General features: G+C 49.3%; 1 long non-coding RNA gene across 4 annotated transcripts in view; it reads left to right on the top strand.

Annotated features, from left to right (window-relative positions):
- The window catches only part of LOC107157376, a 5,256-nt gene extending 1,793 nt beyond the window's left edge, over window positions 1–3,463 (top strand). For 2 of the 4 annotated variants that reach the window (XR_007351350.1, XR_001505496.2), the window contains 2 exons: window positions 2,050–2,191; window positions 2,972–3,462. This is a non-coding gene — a long non-coding RNA (uncharacterized LOC107157376). Of the gene's footprint in view, window positions 1–547; window positions 658–2,049; window positions 2,192–2,971 lie in introns of all 4 variants that reach the window. The other 2 variants (XR_007351348.1, XR_001505498.2) reach the window with 2 other exon arrangements.
- The last annotated feature ends 9,117 nt before the right edge of the window (window positions 3,464–12,580 follow it).

The following is a 12,580-nucleotide window of genomic DNA, read 5'->3' as shown; positions in this document are numbered from 1 at the left end:
TTAAAAAAAAGGTTCATGTGGAGATAGAATTCACCTTTAAAAAAAAAAAAAAGGAAGCTTGGCACACAGACCTCTCCTCCCTCTGCCCTCTGCCCACCAGCTTCCTCCCCCAACCCCACGCACCTGACCCGGCTCAGAGCCTTGCTCTGCCTGCCTGCCTTCCACCGCAGGGCTCTGTCCCTGGTCCTGTCTGCCTCCCCGGGTCCTGAGCCATCAGGTTCACCCCGGGGACTTCTGCAATCTGGGTCCCTCCTGGAGCCCTGGATCCAGGAGTCCAGCCACCTCCCGATGCCCCGATGTCTGTCATCCCCAGAGCTCATCTCAACCCTGTGCTCTGCCCAGGTGGGAGCTGAGCAGCCTCCCTCTGGGCTCCAAGGCTGTTCCCGTGGCTGAGTCACGCAAAGACATGAGCACACCGCGATTTCTCAGAAATCGGCTCTTTGCCAATCTGGCCCCAAAGAGCAGGTGACCTTGAGGGACACAGAGGGGGCTGTGCTGGCCTTCCTCCCCTGCAGCCAGCTGCCCACCGTCTCAGTCCATTTACTAGGCTATAGCGAGCGCCACGGACTGGGTCCATTATGAGCAGTGGAAGAGCATCTGTGCTCTATTCCGGGAGTCCCTGCGCCTGGCGCCATCATCAGGCTGGGGGCCTTAGCGGTGAGTCCCAAATGGCAGAAGGGCCAGGAAGTGTGCAAGAGACGGAATCGGGCCCCACTTGCCCTGTTTAACAGGACCTGCTACTGCAATCAGCAATCCCAGGACAGAGGTTCCACCTTTTAAGACTGTTAGGCAGTCACCCTGCACTACCTGGGCGGGGCTGTGGCCGGGAGGCAGGGCACTTGTGGGCAGGCTGGAGGCCCGGAGTCCGTCCCCAGCTCTGGAACAAACAAGCTCCAGAATGAGCTTTGGAGGGAATATTCTAAGCATGGCCCTGTTCAGATCTGATGGGTCTTCCTCCTTCACCTCTCGGAGTCCCTCTTCCTCTGTCCCAGTGCCCGTGTTTCCATTCATCTGCCAAGACGCAGACACCTGACTCTGTCCGCCCCCAGACCCAGCCTCAGCCATTAGCCAGAGGGGATCCTGAAACAGTCACGGAGGGCATCTCCCATCCCCGCCTAGAAGGCCTATTGCCCTGAAGAAAGCTCAACCTGACCCTGGTCTGAGTCTGTCCCCCAGGGCTCCTGGGATGGAGGGGTGGTCCCCAGGATAGGGATGCTGAGAGATGACAGGTTGTTAGGAGTTGGGGGTCCAGTGGCGGTTGTTTAGCTCACTGAGGGCGCTAGAGAGGACCCCATGCTTTGTGGAACTCTGGTTAGCACTCATCAGAGGACTAGTTCTCAATGTCATAAAGAGAGCAGGTCTGGCCCGGGCATGGTGGCACATACCTGCAATCCCAGCAACTCAGGAGGCTGAGGAAGGAGGATCACAAGTTCAAGGCCAACCCCAGCAACTTAGAGGTAGGAAGTACGCCCAAAATAATTTAGTGAGACCTTGACTCGAAATAAAAAAATAAAAAGGGCTAGGGATGTGGCTCGGTGGTAAAGCACCCCTGGGTTCACCATCCCCAGTATACAAAAAAAAAAAAAAGCAAGCCCCGTGATGCACCCAGAGGAGAGCCGATATGGGTGCCATGCCCTTGAACCTCCTGAGCTGTGTGCTAAGGAACCCTCTTTTCTTTATAAAGGACTCAGCCTCAGGATCTCATTGTAGTTATAGCAAACATGCCTCTTAGATGGAGCCACAAGCCCTTCCCTGCTAAACTCTGTAGGCCTTTGGGTGGCCGTGAGCATTTCCTGTTGCCTAGACCACAGGCCCCTGGCTTACTCATCACCATGCCAACACATCCTCTGTCTGCCTCAAAGTCACGTCCTCTCTGCTATCAGATTAATAAAGAGCAAATTTTGAGAAGTCATGGTGTGGGTGTGGGTGCGGACATGGCAGGTGTGACCGAGCGGGGGAACAGCCTTGGAGCAGGGCAGTTAGACGAGGCTGTAAAAGTCACCCATCACCTCCCATGCAGCCACCTTATTGGGGGACTCTATCCTGCAGATAAACTTGAGCACACGAGAGAATTCACAGGAAGTGAGTCTGTGCTGCATCTTTGTGATAGCAAAGCCTAAATAGCCATCCGTCACAGCCCAGTTCAGGACAGACAGTGGCACTCTGTGAAATGGGGGTCACTGTGTGGAAGGTGAGTCAAGTTCGGCCAGTAACAGAAGCTCAGGTGCATGGGGTCACTGTCAAGCACCTTGGCCTTATTTGTGATTTTTCTTTTTCCTTCCTTCCTTCCTTCCTTCCTTCCTTCCTTCCTTCCTTCCTTCCTTCTTTCTTTCTTTCTCTCTGGTACTGGAGATTGAGCTACTACTTAACCACTGAGCCCCATCCCCAGCCCTATTCTGTATTTTATTTAGAGACAGGGCCTCACTGAGTGGCTAAGTGCCTCACCATTGCTGAGGCTGCCTTTGAACCCGTGATCCTCCTGCCTCAGCCCCCCGGGCCGCTGGCATTACAGGCGTGTGCCCCTGTGCCTGGCCTTGTGATTTTTTCTTCATGTGCATTGAAACACCCATCCCATTTGCCCCTAGGAATTAAGTGCCATGATTCTCCACACTTTCCAGGTGAGGAGAGAACTGGGCAGTGCTGGGGGAGGGGGGCCTAAGGGACCTGCCCACAGTCAAGAGGGAGAAGTGACGCGGCCACTCGGGTTGAAGCTGGCCAGCCCTCGATGCTTATCTCCCGGCTCCGCCACCTCTCTTTGCTGGGGCGCCACCAAAAGATGTCTCAGTGGTTGTTCATTTAAAAAGCAGGAAATGTTTTTGGAAAATGTTAGCATTTAAGGGAAGCCGGGTGAAGAGAAATGGGAACTCGGTGCATTTTTGCAATTTTTTAAACCTAAAATCATTCCAAAGTAAAAGTTTATGAAAAAGAAAAACACCTCAAAGAGCTATGTGTTCATCTATGTTCGTAACAGACGGAAACCATCCCCGTCCATGACAGATGAACGGAAAAACACAACGCGGTCCGTCTGTACAATCGGATGTTATTCAGTCTTAAAAAGGAAGAAGATGTTGACATATAACCATGTGGATAAGATTTGAAGACATCAGGCGAAAAGAAATGAGTCACTCACAAGAGAACGGATGCTACATGATTGTCCTCATAGTGGGTCCCCGCCACCGTCCCATCTGTAGTGTGCTATCCCATAGCAAGACCTAAGAGAACCAACTTACATGGAGACAAGGTTTATTCTGGCTCTGTTTAAGGGGTTTCCATGCTCTATTGATTGGTCTTGTTGTTTGGGGCCTGTGACAAGGCAGCCCATCATGGAAAGAGTGTGTGTTGGGGGCTGGGGACGTGGCTCCAGCGGTAGCGCGCTCGCCTGGCATGCGTGCGGCCCGGGTTCGATCCTCAGCACCACATACAAACAAAGATGTTGTGTCCGCCGAAAACTGAAAAATAAATATTGAAATTCTCTCTCTCTCTCTCTTAAAAAAAAAAAAAGAGTGTGTGTTGGAGCAAAATCACTCAGTTAATGGTCCAGATGAAAAAAGAGAGAAAGAAGAAGAGACTGGGGTCCCACAGTCCCCTTCAAGGGCCGCCCTCAATGACCTAAGACTTCCCACTAGGTCTTTCCTGCTAGAGTCTCCACCGTCTCCCAGTGGGCACCAAGCTGTCACACACACGGGCCTTTGAGGGATATTCAAAGTTCGTATCATAGCACTTAGAATCAGAAAGTGGAAGAGTGGGGGTCAGGGCCTCAGGGAGGGGAAGGGAGTTCATGTTTAATGAGGACAGAGTTTCAGTCTGAAATGACAAGAAAGTTCTGGAGATAGATGGTGGTGATGGGGGCAAGTGCCCTGAACGTGCCTAATGCAGCTGAGGTGCGCGCGCACGCACACACACACACACACACACAGAGTTCAAACCTACTTCTGGGGAAACCCAGGTACGACCTTGAACTCCTCACCTCCTCCTGGAAGTCCTGATTTCCCAGAGCACTGGGCACCTCCTCGGGGTCTCTAGAGCCCCACGCTTCCCTCTGCTCACTGTGACGTCCACCCTGGGTCCTTGTTTCCTGCTTTTGCCATGTGTGGGGCCAGCCAAGAGCCAAGTCTATGCTGTCCCCTCTGCCCGTCCCCTGTGGCCTGGCACCACCTGTGCCCCAGCTGGACTGGTGTGAGGTGGGCGCCTCCTGCAGCCCTTTCCCCTCTCTCCCAGGGCCTTCCTCCTGCCCCTCCTGGCTCCGTGTCTCTGGGAGCAGACACCACCCAGGGGAAGGAGCCCTCCCCACCCTGACTGGGACCGAGGAACAGAACCTAGATCATCCACCCTCCCTGCTCCCCCGGCCTGGCTGCAGGGCCTGGCTACTAGACCCTCGGCAGGCACCCAGATCAGATCTCGGTCCTGTCACCTCAGGGCCTGTCACCTCCTTCCGACTTCCCTGAGGAAGGTAAAGCTGGTGCAGAGAAAATGAAGCAAAAGTCAAGTCCAGGACCACACCAGGCCTGGAGAGGGGGACGAGGACTCAGAGAGGGCAGGAACAGTCCTCGAGGTTGGAGAGCCTGGGCCACAGTGACCGGGAAGGGCAGGACTGCTGTGAGCCAGGGCAGAGTGGACAGGGCCCGGGGAGGCCGGCTCCCTCTCGTCTTAGCTGATCCCTTCCCGTTCCCTGCCAGCCCTGCCCAGGGGCACCCAGAGCATCCTCGGTGTTGACCAAGGCCAATATCTGCGGCCGTCAGACGAGTGGGATTGGCCAAGGCTTTAGGACTCTTGCCTCCAGGCGGTGGGCGTGGGAGGAGGTGCCAGGCTGTTTCCCCACCACAGACTCACAGACCTGGGTCAGGCCAGCTGGGAACAGAGGGAAGGAAGAAGAAGGCATTGGGTCTTGCCCAAGAAGTGGGATGAGGTGACCAGGTCAGAGGTAGAACCAGGCCCCGGCTGGGAAGGGAGGGGCTTCACCTGGGCCAGAGCCCCCTTTCCAACTGGGTGGTCCTCAGCTCCACCAGGGCAGGTGGAAGAACATCCTGAATGAACCGAACCCACCCCGCACCACCGAGGCGCAGGCCCAGAGGAGTGGTGGACATGGCGGGGCCTGGGGATGGGGAAAGAGCATCTACCTCCTCGAGGGCCACAGAGGAAATGGTCAACTGTGGCAGCTCAGGAGCTTGACCTTATCAGGGCCTATGCTGTGCAGGCCCACTAGCAGTGAATGAGGAGATTAGTATGTACCCACACTTAGGGTCTATGACGTTAAGTTGTTAATGTGATAAAACTACTCTGTGTCTAAATTCCACCATCAAAGGAACAGGAGGACCCCTGCTAGGACACAGGGGCCTTTGTGAAAATTGCAAGAAGGCACCCCCAGGGCCTCATGGCACCCCGAGAGCAGGAGCGCACAGTGCCCACAGGCGTAGCTGTGGAGTCCCAGGTCAGGGCTCAACCCCAGGTCCACTATGTCTGAGCTGGGCAGACTGGGCCTTGCCCAACCTCGGAGCTTCAGAGTTTGCTCCTCAGCAAAACTGTGTCAGCAGGTTCTGTGAGGCTGTTGAATGTGAATATAGATGAGAAGAAATGTAGTGCCTGCCCAGGAAAAGCCCTCCCGAAGATCAGCTGTGGATTTAGGATCATCGTCATGTTCTATGATGCCCCACACTTAAACGTAAAGTCGAAGCCCTACGTTGAACATAAAAGGCAGGCGTTGTTATCATCTCTGCTTGCTGCGTGGAAAAGTAAGGCTCAGAGAAGTTAAGTCTGAGAGCCCAGAGCCAGGGAGTGACCGTGCAGTGGACTGATCCAGCCCTTCAACCATGCCAGGCTCAGGGGCTGTCCTTCACATTGACCAGCGCAGCCAGAGGAAAATGGTGCTTGGTCTCTGAGTGGTGCCGGGAACAGCCGAGTCCCCAGGGACAGGTTCTAGCCCACCACTGCGTCCCTTATTCCAACCAGGGGCTCTTGGCTCTTTCTCCTGGTTCCAGGAAAATACTTCCTCATGGGCTACTCCCCATCTGGGGCCAGAGGCTTGGGCTGTTCCTGTGGCTATCAGGCCACTGCATGCAGGTTTCTGTGGATTTGTCACCCGAGTCTGTAGAGCTGGCATCACAGCCCAGGCTGCAAGGCAAACAGGCAGCATGTATCCAAAAGCTGAGTGAGTAGCCTTGGACCCAGACATTCTGTTGCTAGGATTTAATTTTAAGAAAAGAGTTAAAGGGGCTGGGGTTGTGGCTCAGCGGTAGAGCACTCGCCTAGCAGGTGCGTTCGATCCTCAGGACCACATAAAAAATAAATAAAGTATTGTGTCCAACCACAACTAAAAAATAAATATTGAAAAAAATGAAAGAAAATAGTTAAAGACTTAGGCACAGTTTTAGCCACAATTTTTTTTTTTTTTTTTTGGCACTAGATATTTTACCCAGGGGCACTTAACCACTGAGCCACATTCCCTGGTGTTTTTATATTTCTTATTTAGAGATAGGGTCTCACTGAGTTGCTTAGGGCCTCTCTAGGTTACTGAGGTTGGCTTTGAACTTGCAATCTTTCTGTCTCAGCCTCCTGAGCTGCTTGGATTACCAGTATGCACCACTGAACTCAGTTTAGCCTACAATTTTATGTAAGTGTGTGTGTGTGTGTGTGTGTGTGTGTGTTATACATATATGTGTGTGTGTATATATATGGGGGGTACTATATACACATGGAGTAACAGATATAAAATCAGTTTTTAGTTTAGGGAGGCTTAATCTGTGTGAATATGTGCTCAGTAGATTGAACATCCCTAATCTACTGTGTGTGTGTATGTTGCTGGGGATTGAACCCAGGAGTGCTCTCCCACTGAGCTACATCCCCAGTCCTTTTTATTTTGAATTGCCTTGGCTGACCTTGAATTTGCGATTCTTCTGCTGCCTCCCTTGCAGCTGGGATTACAGGCCTGTGCTACTGTGCCTGGTCCTAAACTATGTGTATTCTGGTGGGCGTGGGGGACGTTTTTTCTTCTTCGTGCAAAAAGTACGGGAACATTCCTGTGATTACAAATGACCTTTGGCCCCTGGGGCATGTTCTGTAATCCTCTAGATAAACACTTTATTTTTACGCAAGTTAAACATTATTCTCTCTTTAATTAGAGAACATTTCTGGAAGGCCACGTGTAACATGTAACCAAAGTATTAGCAAGTCCTGGACTCACACCTGATGTTATTTGAAGCCCACCAGTGTTCCAGGTTCCGAAAAACTAAAGTAAAGGTTACTGATTAGGAGGTCTCCAAACCATTTTTTTTTCTTTATTCTTTCTTCCTGGAATATTCGACCCTATTAATTAATATCACAGCCACTTAAAGGAGCTTTTCTCTCAGAAGTTACAATGCTGGGTAAAGGGGAAAAAAAACAAAGAGTGATTTTACAAGGGGCAATTTTACAACGTCAAGCTAATCTGGAATGGGTGGTGTAAAACAAAAGGCGGAGTCGTTGCTGCTGTTACAGATCTACATTTATAGACGGGGGAAAATATTTGCCACTATCGAACAAAGACAGGTGGCTGGAAAAAGAACCGACTAGAGATAAGGCAAGGTAGTGAGCGATGGGAACTACAGGACCTGGAGGATAAACCCAGCTATGCCCAAGTGGAAGTTTCCAGAAGGAACCGGAGTGTTCCAGCTCCACAAGGCTGAGTCCTCCTCAGATCTGCTCAGCAGGATATTGCCAGGACCCAGCATGGTGTTTTTCACTTGGTAGATGCTCAATAAACAGCTGTTGAAGGAGTTAATTGGAGTATTGACTATTTCAAGCTGAAGTCACTTGAGCAAGGTGACAGCAGGCGGGGGCGTCTGACTCTTTGAAAACACAGCAAGCCATAAAGCTTCTTGGGGGAGGGATGTCTTTCACATAGCAAGCTTGGAAACAGCCTTGACTACTGGAGATTGGTTATAACTGAGTGGTAATGAACTTGAGTGAATAACCCTTATCTTCCAATAGCTTCTGTACAGTGCTTTGTAACACACCTTGAATTTACTACCCTTGTTCAGAGATCCATCTGTGCTGTCGCCCCTTTCCAAGATGATTATTTGTCTAAAAAGTATAAGAGCATCGTGCTCTGGCGATTTCTTCAGATCTCGCTGTCTTGTGAAGGTTCCCATGTGCATGTAAGATTAGTAAAACCGTCACTTTTGTCTATCAGCTTTTTTTCTGCCCCCTGAACTGGGGACTGAACCCATTGATCTACATCCCCAGCCTTTCTTATCTTCTATTTTGAGATAAAGCCTTGCTAAGTTGCCAGACTGGCCTTGAACTTGTGGTCCTCCCGCCTGGGGGGAGGTGGGAGGACGGGCGTGCACCACTGCACCTGGCCTTTAGCAGTAGCTCTTTTATTAACTGGGTCCCTAGATGCGGTCAGACACCCTGAAGAGCTGGGCGCTGGAGGGCCTCTTCCTCCTTCCTCTGCCTTGTGGAGGAGAGCCAGGACTTGAACAAAAGATGGGCAGGGACTTCCTAATGGGTTGGAAGTTGGGTCTCTGGGAACACTAGCTCCCAAATGGGCTGCAGGAATGTGAGGGGGGGTGTAAGGAGGGGGACAAGGTGTGGTGTTGGGAACAGAAGATTGGACAGAAGGGGCAGCGAGCCAGGTTCTTCCCTATCCACCCCAAGGAGACACAACCAAACAAGCCCCTGCCTGCTGCCCCCACACAGGAGCATCCTCGTGGCCCCCAAGGGCTGACATTGGGTCCCCTGTGGAAAAGATCTCCTGCAATCAAGCTCCCCATTGACATGAACACTGTTAGCTCTGTACCCCACGTTCCAATATAAGATTTAGGGAAACTTCCAAAATGAAAGGCAGAGATGAGAATAGATATGGAAGGGGCCCCTCAAGATACCAGAATCAGGGCTGGGCATATGGCTCAGTTAGTAGAGGGCTTGTCTTGCATGCATAAGGCCCTGAGTTTGATCCCCAGCACCAAAAAAAAAAAAAAAAAAAATCACATAAAGAGAAGAAAACTTACAAAACAAAAGCAATGCAGCCCTGTTATTGTTGGTATTTTCGGGAGGGAGAGATGGCATCAAGCAACGTGGGTGGATGTTTCAAGGTGCTTCTGCCTAGCCCCAGAGTGGAAAGTACCACGAGTCTGCCCAGTGACGAGTGGGTGACACACGTGGTCCATGCCCCGTGGACTGTTATCCAGCCACCAAAGGAACGATGCCTGCAACATGCTACAACGTGGATGAACCCAGAGAGCACTCTGCTAAGTGAAAGAAGCCAGATACAAAAGCCACAAACCGATGTGACTCATCCAGGACAGGCCACTCCGTGGGGACAGGAAGGGTAGCATTGTTGGCCAGGGCTGAAGGGAGAGTGGCAACCGTGCTGGTGACTACGGCTAAGGGGGCTGGGGTTTCCTTTCCAGATAATGAAGAGTGTTCTAAGTTGAACTGCAGAGATGGCCGCACTATCTCGTGGACACAGAAAAAACCACCAGAGTGTACACTCGGAAAGGGTGAATTTTATGATACATGAGTGATATCTCAAGAAAAAAAAATGTGTAGATTCTGACCCACACTAAAAACAATGCCGACAGAGAGAGAAAGAAACAAGTGGCACATGCCTGTCATCCCAGCTACTGGGTGTGTGGGGGGGGAGGCTGAGGAGGGAGGATCCGGCCAGCCTCGGCAACAGTGGGATCCTGTCTCAAAATAGAAAAGAGAAAGGATTTGAGATTAGCTCACAGGTAGAGCACTTGCCTAGTATGCTTGAGGTCCTCCCCAGGTTCAGTCCCCAGTACTAAAAAAGGGGGAGAGAGAGAGAGAGGAGAGAGAGAGAGAGAGAGAGAGAGAGAGAGAGAGAAAGGGGGTGGGGAGAGAGAATCTAAAACCATTTAAGTAAATGGAAAACACAAAAACATACTGTACATCCAGCAGAATCAAGAACAAAGAAAAAGATACACGTCAAGCTTTCTAGCAAGGTTGTCTGGGATGGGGAAGGATAGAAGGGAACTTGTAGGCTCTCTGAAAAACCAGGGAAAAGAATATTTCATATTTTAAAATTGAAATGGAGAAAATGAAATGTGAAGAAATGTTCAAAACCTCAATTATCTCATTATTATTTTTATTTTTTTGGTGCTGGGATTGGACCCAGGGCATACACTGGGAAGGGCTCTGTACCCCCAGTCCTGAGCTCATTGTTGAAGACCAAGGCAAAAATAGAGGAAATAAGAACTTGTTTTAACGAGTATGACAAAGAACAAAACAACTGTAGGGAGATGGAATTTATATAGAGATAAGAAAACCAGGGGCTGGGGAGCGGCTCAGGGTAGATGCTGGCCCAACAGGAGGCAGCCCCAGGCTCCACCAGCACCGGAAAAGAAAAGAAAACACCAAATAGAAAAACCAGCATTAGAGGCAGCCATGGGGCTCAATGAGGAAGTGGAGTTTTGGGAAAGAGATGATCCCCCAGAAAACTAAATGATTTTTTTAAAATTTATTTTTTAGTTTTTGGTGGACACAACATCTTTATTTTATTTTTATGTGGTGCTGAGGATCGAACCCAGTGCCCCGCGCATGCCAGGCGAGCGTTACTGCTTGAGCCACATCCCCAGCCCCTGAATGATTTTAAAACACACAGAAAGTAAACAAGATTAGGAACAAACAAAAGGAGATATGGTCAAAGGATAGACCTAGAGAGTAAAATAAGAATTCTACACACCACTCCGGGAAGCAGGATGAGAAAACCCAGAGGAAACGGATGATTCCTGAGAAAAAGCACATCTTTCTCACTTATCCTGATGAATGACTACAGAAGAGCAAAATGTGCTGCTGGTGCATGCCTGTCCTGCAGGAGGCTCACAAGATCAAGGCCAGCCTCAGCCACTTATTGAGGCTCTAAGCAACTTAGCAAGACCCCAACTCAAAAAAATGAAAAAGACTCCGGGGTGTGGCTCCGTGGCAGAGCATCCCTGGTTTTAATCCCCAGTACCAAGACCAATCAAAATCATAGAAGAAATTAACCAGAAGTTTAAAGAATCACAATGAAAAAGCTTTTCTACATTTAGAAATATCTGACTTGCTTAAACTATTCCATAGGAAGATTGCAGAAAACTCCCCCAATTAATTCATGATTTTGATTTGTAAATTTGATTTCATGACTTCAATTCCAAAACTTGATAATACAGGACAGACAAGTACAGATCTATATCACTTGAGGATATAGATAGAAGCTGGGCTCAATGGCTCACAACTGTCATCCCAGCTACTCAGGAGGCTGAAGCAGGAGCCTTGCAAGTTCCAGGTCAGCCCGGGGAAATCAGTGAGATGCTGTCACAAAATAAAGATGATTTTGGGGGGATTTAGCTCAGCAGCAGAGCATTTGCCTAGCATGCAGAAGGCACTGATTTCAGTCCTTGGCCCAGAAAAAATGAAAAAACAAATAAATAAAAATAAAAAGGGCTGAAGATGTAGCTACTAGTGGTAGAGTATCCCTAAAAAAAATTACAGAAAATTTTATAAAAAAAAGTCTAAATATTAGCAAAGAGTAACTCACAAGATGCCAAAAGAAAAACTGGACATAGCCTTATTTTCAGATTTCCAGATCAATCCATGGAAAAGACTTCTATCAAATTAAAATAGGAAAACACCATGATCCTACTCATCTGTACTACAGAGAGAGCATTTGATAGAATCCAGCATCCGTTTCTAATCAAAGCAAGGGCTGGGGGTGTAGCTCAATGGCAAAGTGCTTCTCTAGACCCCAGCTAGGTCTGATCCCTAAAACTCCAAACATAAATAAGTAAATAAATAAATAAGCATGTATGTTCAACTCCAGGGCTGCAAATACCATAGCACACTGTTTGCCAATTCCAGAGAAAGAACAGGAAAGACTTGACAGAGAGGGTTTGGACCTTTTATTACCCGCCCCTCAGAGGCGGCAGGCTGGGGTGCTATGGAAGGCTGCATTATGCCTATAAGCAGCGCCAATATTTGAGGCAGACCGTGGGCCCGCTGTGCAGGTGGGGTGCTTCAGGTAGGTTTTTTTTTTTAAATCTTTATTTTATTTTTCTGTGGTGCTGAGGATTGAACCCAGTGCCTCACGCAGGCTAGGCGAGCGCTCTACCACGGAGCCCCAGCCCAGCCCACTTCGGATGTGTTTTGAGTGCATCTTCTACTTTACAGCCAATGTGACTCGGCTTTGATCCTTTGATTGGTGACAGGGGAAGTGGCCAGCTCCCCCTCTCCACTGCCATGTTGTCACCATCTTTAGAGTCCTCCTTACCTCACTGCAAGGTTTCCCAGGCTCTGACCAGTGCTTGCTGCAACAAATGCTAGATAAATAAATAACACTTAAAATAAATATGTAACTAAAAGGGAAGTGGGGTTTAAAAAGAGGAGAAGTTGCTTAAACACAATTAAAAACAATTTCCCTAAAGATAACAATGAATATTACACAAAATCGGTAAAAAAAAAAAAAAAAAGACCCACAGGCCAAGTTTTACTATCACTATCCAACTTTGTCTTGGAGAGTTTAACTGATGCAGTAGGACAAAAGAGCACTAAGACATTAGAAAAGAAGAGATGGCGACTTACTTTTTGCTGATTGTAGAAAAACTCA

This window comes from Marmota marmota, unplaced genomic scaffold (assembly GCF_001458135.2).
Source record: "Marmota marmota marmota unplaced genomic scaffold, marMar, whole genome shotgun sequence".
In the NCBI taxonomy this organism is placed as follows: domain Eukaryota; kingdom Metazoa; phylum Chordata; class Mammalia; order Rodentia; family Sciuridae; genus Marmota; species Marmota marmota.
The sequence above is the reverse complement of the archived record's forward strand: the minus strand, read 5'-3'. Positions and strand labels throughout refer to the sequence as shown.